Source organism: Bubalus kerabau, chromosome 3, assembly GCF_029407905.1.
Source record: "Bubalus kerabau isolate K-KA32 ecotype Philippines breed swamp buffalo chromosome 3, PCC_UOA_SB_1v2, whole genome shotgun sequence".
In the NCBI taxonomy this organism is placed as follows: Eukaryota; Metazoa; Chordata; class Mammalia; order Artiodactyla; family Bovidae; genus Bubalus; species Bubalus kerabau.
Genome location: NC_073626.1, coordinates 61,012,957 through 61,021,560, shown reverse-complemented (window position 1 = coordinate 61,021,560; position 8,604 = coordinate 61,012,957). Strand labels below are relative to the sequence as shown.

At 38.4% G+C, this 8,604-nt stretch overlaps 1 pseudogene; it reads left to right on the top strand.

Moving 5' to 3' along the window:
- The first annotated feature begins 283 nt into the window (after positions 1-283).
- LOC129647268 (ribonuclease P protein subunit p38-like) lies at positions 284-4,840 on the top strand (annotated as a pseudogene).
- Positions 4,841-8,604: the final 3,764 nt, after the last annotated feature.

Sequence of the window (8,604 nt, the reverse complement as noted above, 5' to 3'; positions counted from 1 at the left end):
TTATTTACAAAATGTTACCACCTGGGGAGCATATTGGGTTAAATAAAATGAGAGAATGATTTAAAGGTAACACTGATACATTTTCTGCTGGATCCTAAATGTGTTTTTATTATCCAATTTAAATTTTTAAGAACATTTATCTCCATGGGCAATCTAAGCTAGTTTCTTTTTAAATACAGAATAAAGTCTAGTTCCCCCACCTCCTCCCTTTCCACACTTTTTTTATTCATTCTTTCTCTTTTACTTGCAACAAATATCAAATGCACACCATAAGCTAAGCACCATGCTAAGCTCTAGGGATCTGGATGTGAAAGAAACAAATGAGATGACCGTCTGCATGGCACTGAGACCCCAACAGAGGGTACAGAGGAATAAGCAATTTAAGTAACGTGTGACAACTGCCTTGAGAAAATGCCAGTACTAAGGAAGTGCTTATCAGGAACAACTGGCTTTTTTGTCCTTCAAGGAAAGTTTCCCAGGGCAAGAGCATCTGACCCTGAAGTCTACATGAGAGTTAGGCTAATAGTGTGGATTGTGAGAAGTGTGTCAAGCAGAATATAGGTGAAGATCTGGAGGTACAAAAGAAACTGATGAGTTAGAAGTCAAAGTAATCTAGGATGGTCAGAGTGAAGACTTGGAGTGTTAGACCTGAGATAGCAAAGTGAGATGAGGAAAGCTAATCTGATTCTTTTTAAAATGTAGGTTTTTCTTCTAAAGTGGTAACGTCCATTGGAAAACCATAAATTGGTGAGTGACAGGATAACATTTGGACTTTAAAATAATTTCTCAAGAGATAGTATACAGAATAAATGCAAAAAGAAGGAAGCCCAGAAGGCAAGAAACTAGAAGGGTGTTACCTGATCCAGGCAAGAGGTGGGCTAGAGTGCCGGTATCCAGAGTAAAAAGCTGCGGCACTCAAGAAAGAGGTCAGAGTGAAGTAAATGTTTATGGTTTATTTATTCATTCATTTACTTTTACAAATATTCATTGCATATCTACCATGTCTAATACTTGGTACTTGAGTATTAGGTGCTGGAGTTACAGGAAAGAACAAAAAAGACAAAAATCTTGTCTTCATGGGATTTATAATCCAGTTGGAAAGACAACAGCAGAAAAGTAAGTGAAATATATAGTCTATCAGAGGATCATAAGTGGTGAGAAGAAAAATAAAGCAGGAAAGAGATAGCAGGAGGCTGGTAAGGATATGAGATTTTAAATGAGATAGTCAAAGAAGTACTCATTGATATTGGAGCAAAGATCTGCAGAAATCAAGGAAGCAAACCATGTAGATGTTGGGAAGGAGTGATCCAGAATGAGGAGGAAAAGAAAAGGAAGAAAAAGAAAAGGAAGAAAAACAAAAGATATTTTATTTTATTCTTTTCAGTTTTATTTATTTATTTTTACTTTACAATATTGTATTGGTTTTGCCATACATGAGTCCGCCATGGGTGTACATGTGTTCCCCATCCTGAACCTCCCTCCCCATCCCATCCCTCTGGGTCATCCCAGTGCACCAGCCCCAAGCACCCTGTATCCTGCATCAAACCAGGACTGGCGATTCATTTCTTATATGATAATATACATGTTTCAATGCCATTTTCCTATTTCATCCCACCCTCGCCCTCTCCCACAGAATCCAAAAGACTGTACAATACATCTGTGTCTCTTTTGCTGTCTCGCATACAGGGTTATCGTTATCATCTTTCTAAATTCCATATATATGTGCTAGTATACTATATTGGTGTTTTTCTTTCTGGCTTACTTCACTCTGTATAATAGGCTCCGGTTTCATCCACCTCATTAGAACTGATTCAAATGTATTCTTTTTAATGGCTGAGTAATATTCCATTGTGTATATGTACCACAGCTTTCTTCATTTCTCCATTCATCTGCTGATGGACATCTAAGTTGCTTCCATGTCCTGGCTATTATAAACAATGCTGCAATGAACATTGGGGTACACATGTCTCTTTCAGTTCTGGTTTCCTCGGTGTGTATGCCCAGCAGTGGGATTGCTGGGTCATATGACAGTTCTATTTTCAGTTTTTTAAGGAAACTCCACACTGTTCTCCATAGTGGCTGAATTAGTTTGCATTCCCACCAACAGTGTAAGAGGGTTCCCTTTTCTCCGCATCCTCTCCACCATTTATTGCTTGTAGACTTTTGGATAGCAGCCATTCTGACTGGCGTGAAATGGTACCTCATTGTGGTTTTGATTTGCATTTCTCTAATAATGAGTGCAAAAGATATTTTAAAGTAAATCACCAACTCAATGGAGATGAGTTTGAGTAAACTCCAGGAGTTGGTGATGGACAGGGAGGCCTGGTGTCCTGCAGTCCATGGGGTTGCAAAGAGTGAGACACTACTGAGCGACTGAACTGATAACTGAACTGAACTGATACAAAGACTATTCTAAAAATAGATGTTTAGCTAGAATTCTTTCTCCACTGTTGGGGAGGGCCTTGACCAGAGCCCTCCCCTCTTCCCTGTTAAACTCAGGGTTTTTAAGAGATCCAGCCTTGCTCTTTTGTGACATCCTAGGCCAACTTTCCCATTTGGAAGTGTCCCAGTGCAGAAGAACAATAAAGAATCCTCCTGGAATTCAGGATCCACAGGAGACTCAGGTTCTCTCCCAGGGTCAGGAAGATCCCCTGGAGGAGGGCATGGTAACCCACTCCAGTATTCTTGCTGGAGAATTCCATGGACAGAGGAGCCTGGCGGGCTACAGTCCAAAGGGTCACAAAGAGTCAGACGTGAGTGAAGCAACTTAGCACGCAGGATGCAGAAGGATGAAAAGTGTTCTCTGACCGTTTTTGCACCTTCCCTCTTCCCCAGCCCAAGGCAAGGTCTCTGTGCTCACACACTTATAGACTATTCTGGAGCCTCTTTGATGCTTCCAGTCTTGGCAAAGACTTCCAGCCAGGCCCCTCCTGGCTGGAGTCCGCCAAGATCTTTCTCTGACATCTTTCTAATTTTGCCACTCCTCTGCTTTGAATGGGACAGCTGCTCCTGAAGACGGAGCTAATGCCCAAAGCACAGAACTGAATTTCAGAATGGCTGCAGCCCCCAAGTGCCAGGGAGTGGCTCCAGGCTGAAGAAGAGACCTTTACCTGTGAAGGCAAGATTGAATAACCCAGCGCAGCATCGGCTGGGGTGCCCTGGCCACGGAGGATATGAATTTCATACTGCAGACTCCAGAGGACAGAATTAAATCTCTCCAGCTTCAGAAGGTTGTGGACAGGAAGAGAAAGAAAAAACAGCCATCTTTGGAAAAATAAAGTGGAGATAGGATTCGCATGGATGTGGACCCTGGTGAGGAGCAGGAGGAGGAAAAGACAGAAGGTGGCCCTCAGGCGTCAGGATGGACTCCCGCCGAATTCAGGAAGCAGCAACCCCATCGGCATCCGCGAGGTCACCAGAGCCCCGGAGGGGAACAAGCTGCTCTTGGCCTTGGTGTGTCTGTCGGCCAAGCCAGCCATCGTCACTGCACACGTGAGGCAGCTGAGCCATCAGCGGAAGTACCGCCATCTGCAGGATGCCCCAGCCCAGCCAGAGGCTCGCACCCGCCCTGGGCTTAAAATGACTCCTGAGCTGAAAATACGTCCTGGCCTTGGGATTCAAAAGAAACACCAATGCCTTTAGGGAGCAACTGAGGGCCGTCACGCCCAGAGACCCCCAGTCTAAATGTGCAGTGACTCGGAGAGTACCTGGAGACAGAATCTTCAGAAAGCCTAAGACAACGAGATTTTGGACACTTCCATTGAAAAATTATCTAAACCACGAAGAAAGTTCACCGAGGGTCAGCAAACTGTAATGTTACACCCCTGAAAATAAACTGATTCCAAACCCCAAAAAAGATAAGGAAACTACTCAAAAGCAAAAAAAAAAAGAAAAACAAACAAAAAAAAAATCTTCAAAGTAATCTTGGATAAACCTGTCGCTTCATACAGTTGTAACGTGACACTTTATAAAGAAGTCTTGGGGATGCCTGGGTGGTACAGTGATGAGGAATCTGCCTGCCAATGCAGGAGACACGGATTCGATCCCTGGGTGGGGAAGAACCCATAAAGTAGGAAATGGCAACCCATTCCGGTATTCTTCCTGGGAAATCCCATGGACAGAAGAGCCTAGTAGGCTACAGTCCATGGGTTACTAAGAGTTGAACACTACTGAGCACATGCATGAGCATTTTCTCAAATGTGTTATAAAATTGCCTAATTCTTTTAATAGAATATAGAATGTAAATGCTCTCTTACTGGTAAGAGCTGCTGTAATAGTTCAGATGGTAAAGAATCTGCCTGCAATGCAGGAGACTCAGATTGAATCTCTGTGTTGGGAAAATCCCCTGGAGAAGGGAATGGCAACCCACTCCACTATTCTTGCCTGGAGAATCCCATGGACAGAGGAGTGTGGTGGGTTGCAGAGTTGGACACAATTGAGCAGCTGACTCTTACTGGTAAATATGATTGACAACAGTATGGAATAGGGCTTGTTCAGGAGCTAATGGCTTTTATAGATGTGTTTGCTCCAATCTGGAAATAAAGGGTAACTAATCTGCCTTTTAGATTTATCTATCTTCTTTCCTACTTTCTTTCCTAAAAAAAAAAGCTACTGGGATGCACAACCTGAATGCAAGTCCGTTTCTTATCAAGGAGAGGGAAGGCATATTACAAAAGCCCTTTGCTAGTCAGAATCTTTCATTGCCCAATTTCACATTTTTAAGAATTTTCTGGATGGTTAAGGAAGTTAGAAACAACACCATGTTCAATCTTTCCCTTATAGTGTAGAGGACGGGAAGGGTAGCAAGATGGTTATAGACCAGGCCAAGGTTAGGATTTAGATGTAACTTGGATGAGCCTCTTTGTGTGAGGTTGGTGGAAAATAGAAGCAATGTCATTTTGAAAATCATTTGCTCTGGAAAACTCATCTTGACAGCTATAGATAGGATCAGGTGGCCTTTACAAGTTTCTGTACCATCTTTTTCATAGTATTTATCACTCTGAGTTGAAAATGCTTCTTGTCAGCATTTCAGACTAGACTGTAGATTTATTAAAGATATAGATCAGGTCTCTTTCATCACTAAGTAATATGCCAGGCACAACACTTAGCACACAATAGGTATACATTTAATATACATTTAATACACATAAGTATACATAAATGTATACATTTAATTCACAAATGAGGGCATAGACCAATTTAACAGCCATATTTCCTTGCTAAGATCGACTAAAACCTACCAACTATTTTTTTCACATCAAGTACTAATACACAACTACTCAGCTCTGTATATTCATTGGAAGGACTGATACTAAAGCTGAAACTCGAGTATTTTGGTCACCTGATGCAAACAACCGACTCATTGGAAAAGATACCTTGATGCTGGGAAAGATTGGGGGCAGGAGGAGAAGGGGACGACAGAGAATGAGACGGTTGGATGACATCACCGACTCAATGGAAATGAGTTTGAACAAATTCCGGGAGAAGGTGAAGGACAGGGAAGCCTGGTGTGCTGCAGTCCGTGGAGCTGCAAAGAGTCGGACACAACTGAGAGTGAAATACGATGACAACTAGTACACAGCCATGTCTTTTCACCGTATTCTTGGGCAACTGATTTTTAATAGATGCCTTAATTTTTAATAGCATGTAATAAATTTTAATAGCATGTGATAAATGCTATTACATTCATCTCTTACATAGCTTTGTTATGTTGATATCAGCCCACTATGTAATTAGTCCCAAATATGTAGAATTGTCCAATGGGAAGGTAGTAATATTGAGATTTTTGTCCTATCATTTTCAAGCATATTCACTCTTCTGTGCACAAACAAGGGTAACATTATTATCAGTACTTTTCTAAATCAGAGTGAAGCTTTTGATTAGAATGCCAAAAGAATGCATGCTTGCAAGACTTTGAGCTTTCTATAGGACAGTATGAATCTGACTCAATTGCTATGACTGACGAAACAATGTGATGGCCAGATGAAGACTATGCTTGCCATAACTCAACAAAGCAGTCACAAAAAGGCTAACCACCCTATCTCTGGATTGTGGATATTAACAGTTCCAATATTTATTATTTTTAAAACTGCTACATATTTTCATGTGGATTTCTCTGATATCTTGCTATAGGAAACACTTTAGTTGGATTGAGAAGGTAAGTTTCTTTTTTCCTTTTTCTAGGTTCATTTCACTAAACTATATACAATAGAAAAAATAGGTGCCACCTACTAGTAGTGAGAGTTTGTAAGCTTATTGCCTCATTCTGAAGCATCTCATTCAAAATTTATACATCAATGAATCAGGCTACCTCAATTAAAAACAAAATGAAGTCAAATGTAATAAAATAAATAACAGCAAAAAGAATGAATCTAGAAAAGGTATAATCCCCTATTTTAAAGTACAAAAAATTCTAGCATGATCTTTAGGTGAAAAGCATCTATATATCAGTTCCAGAGAGAGCTTAAATAGCTCATAGGAACCACTTCATGTGCAATTAAAATAAAGTGTTTGGTTTTCTTTACCTGTGTTTTACAGTAATATGCTCTAAGAAAAAGAATGATACTCTGTGAAGTCCAGAGAAGAGATGCATCTATTTCTGTGGGAGCTATTTGGAAAACAGATACTGCTGTAGAAATACAAAACATATTACAGGAGGGGAAAGCAAATCTGAGTAAATAACCGACACATTTTTAATTGGAGAAAAACACATAGTATATGATTTTTTTTAATAAATCAAATTATGTTTAAACTTATCACTTTATAAATGAATTTATTCTCTTAGAATAAAGGATTTTTTGGACAAAGTATTTGTTGAATATTAAGTAAATTGTATAATCTTTATACGGCTAAGAATTGTATTACTTTTCTGTTTATACCATAACAAATTTAGGGTTTTGCTTTGTATACAATAGGTATTTGAGTAGTGTAATTAGTTAATTTATCATAAATTGTTGGAATCATCAAGGAAATACTGCTATCCACCGAGAGGCACTTACCAGAATTGTTGGAAAGTAATTTGGAGGAAAAATTGTAGAAAGTGGACAATGTTCTTGAAAATCCAAATTTATAAAGTGAGAGCAAGTAGCATGTCTATTTAAGGATTAAAGTAAAATCAAATAAAAATTGGAATTTGTTAGCTGCTTTAACTGTTAATAATCCATAGTGTCCTCCAACTAACTGTTTTTTATATTTTTCAATTGCTTCTTGGCACTAAATCAACATGTATATCAAAATAACAATATTTGCATAAAATTTTCTTTGCAGAAATTGAAAATTAATAAAGCTCTTTAAAAAAAATGATAGAGAAATCAATAAAGAGAAGACCCAGCTGAAAAATGTTGTAAAGTCTGTGAAATACTGTTGTAAAGATAATCCTATGATCCTTTTGGAAATATTTGTCTAAGTATGTCATTTCAGGACAGCTCCCTGCCACATATGTAAGTTTTGCTGGAAACTGTTCATTTCTGCACTGTCAGGATGGGATCATTTTGTACAGTTTACAACGTGGACAGGCCCTGAGGGGAGGGAAAGCCCAATTTTTCACTTTCTGGTTTTGCTTGGCTAATCCTAGCTTAATGCTGACTGCAATAAAACTTGGGTTGTCCCAACAGATTCTGAAACAAACAAAAGTCATATTAAAAAATATAATTTAATAGAAGAATGAGATTCTACCCAAAGATTCTGCTTTCAAAGGTACATTCACACCATCTCAATTCAAGACAATAGACTTTAAGACTCTTCCACTGACTTAAATTCCATAAAACACTGAGAGGTTTTTCTTTTTTATTCTCTTTTTACTAATATAACAGAAAAAAATACACCTTTGACTACATCCTCAATTGATATATTATTTAAAAAAACACTTTTTTAATCTAATCTCTGGGATTATCTTTAAAATCATTTTCTGAGACATGAAAGAAAATTGGAATCATTACCAATCATTATCATCATTTTGTTTTTTGATGCAGTGTTACACAACTTGACTTGTTTAATCCTACTTTTTCACCAGAAATTGCAGCAAATTGTTTGTGGTAGTTAAAAAAAAAATTAAGTCTACTCTTAGTGAATTCATCAATGAAAACAGTGAAAATAATATTTCAAAAAATATGCAATTAAGAGGAAAAAATGAACTAAATATAGCTACTCCAAAGTGTTCACTGAAGAGAAAAACACTCATTTAAATATAATGGTTCTAAAGATTGACAGCATTCAGGGCTACTAAACTGAACCTATTGTTCATATATGGGGATCAAAAGAATGGATCCTGGAATCAAATTTCCTAGGTCTGAATCTTGGCTCTGGGATCACTAACCTTGTGATCTTCAAGAAGTCACTTTACTCATTTGCAAAACAAGTATAGCATTCATCATGCTCATGGGGTTGTAGTGAAGATTAAATAAATTATATACATATTATATATATGTTATATTTTTATATATTATATTAAATACATATAAAAATAAATACATATAAATAAAACAAAATAATAATGCTGCTGCTGCTGTTAAGTCTCTTCAGTGGTATCTGACTCTGTGTGACCCTATGGACAGCAGCTCACCAGGCTCCTCTGTCCACAGGATTCTCTAGGCAAGAATACTGGAG